Source organism: Galeopterus variegatus, unplaced genomic scaffold (genome assembly GCF_000696425.1).
Source record: "Galeopterus variegatus unplaced genomic scaffold, G_variegatus-3.0.2 Scaffold7835, whole genome shotgun sequence".
Lineage (NCBI taxonomy): Eukaryota > Metazoa > Chordata > Mammalia > Dermoptera > Cynocephalidae > Galeopterus > Galeopterus variegatus.
This window is the reverse complement of record NW_007733946.1, coordinates 68,147-69,883: the sequence shown is the minus strand read 5'-3', so window position 1 is coordinate 69,883 and position 1,737 is coordinate 68,147.

The following is a 1,737-nucleotide window of genomic DNA, read 5'->3' as shown; positions in this document are numbered from 1 at the left end:
TCCTAGATAATTAGCATAGTAAAAATTGCCCCTTGCTGTATGTGCACATCCATTTTAAAGTTTCAGATAATAATATATTACATGTATGGATTCCTCCTGAAACCCTGTGTTCCCAGTTAAAATTTGATTTTAAAAATTTTAATATGAATAATAACTAACTCATTTTTCAAATATGCACTTGAGGATACTGATTTTTATGAGCTTTAAGTAGTATAATTTCTTCTGACTAGCTCTAAATTACTGAATTCTTTCGATGTCAGACTATTTATGGGAATGCTAAAAAGCAATTTTATATGCCCAGTATGTTAATAATTAACATCAGTTGGCTTATCTTTGCCATGTTAACCATTGAAGTGAATGTGGCATTTATTTGTACAGTGAGTGTTATTCCCCATAATAGCATACTTTTTCTTTATTTTTCAGCCTAATTTTCTGAGTATTTTCTGTTTCAGATTCCCACCAAACAAAAAAAACCTTGAATATTAGTAGTGCATGCATATAAACCTAAGAAGGATTTATTTCAAACTACCCTCTACTTTCTATGGAGATATCTTTATCTTCTTTGAAACAGTACTGCTGGTTTTAAAAGATAATGTTAAATTTATGTTCTAAATACGTGTCATGGATTAATTTTTTGTAATGAGAGATTACAGTTATGAAAAAGATGGAGTTTATCACAAATACATGGTTAATAGAAGTCCAAACTATATCCATCATATAGCATATTTATGGAAAATGTATATAAAGTTAGTATTTATCACACTCAGGGTGTACAAAAGAGTTCAAGTAAAATACCAAACTATCCCTGTCAAGGATGGTGGAAGATTTTCTCTTACTACCTAGGAAGAGCTTGAGAGGTGAGACTATTTTATTCATTGTTATAGCCCAGGATTTAGCATAGTACCAGTATGTAGTAGGCATGCAATAAATATTTGTCGAACGTGTCTCTATGCCTAGGAACTTATCTTCCCTATTTTGACTCAGGATTATTTAAGTTGAAAAAGGATAGTGAGATCCACACAGGCTGAAGCAAAAAGGGGGCTTACAGGTTCATGTGACCAACCAATCCAGGTGCTCTAACCAGTCTTGGTGCTTCAAGATCCAAGATTCAAATATATGGATGGAGCTTTGTTTTTCTCTCTCTTGATTTCTTATTTCTGATTCCTCAGTGTTGACTCCATTTCCTGAAGACTGCCAATAGCTCCAGGAGCTACATACTTCCAGACTCAAGTCCAGACTCTCTCTGGACCGATCATTCTGGCCAGGGGCATCAACACGTTGATTAACTTAGCATTGGGCATGTGTTCATCCCTGATCACAGGCGGAGTCGATGCCTCCAGAAATACCTGGGACCGCAGGAGACAAGATGGAAGACCCATTGAGAGAAACAATGGGACAGTTATTGGGGGAAGATTGAATGGATGCTGGACAAAAATAAACCATAGTTGACCCTCACAGATACTTACATTGTTTATTAAAAATTCCATCTACGTGCTACATACTGTGTTTCGTTTTCTTTTAAGTCATACATTTTTTCCTTCACATTTTTACACTTCTGAAATCAGGTTGCAGCATGTGATTGCTACTGGCCCAATGGCAGTCATGACATGGGGCTGTAACTGTGCATACCCAAATGTCAAAAAATCCAACATCAAGACTTGTCCGATTGGCTGTCAGCAGCTTGGGAAAAAATCCAGAGACAAATATTAGGGCACTCTCTTAGCTCTCAGGACCCAC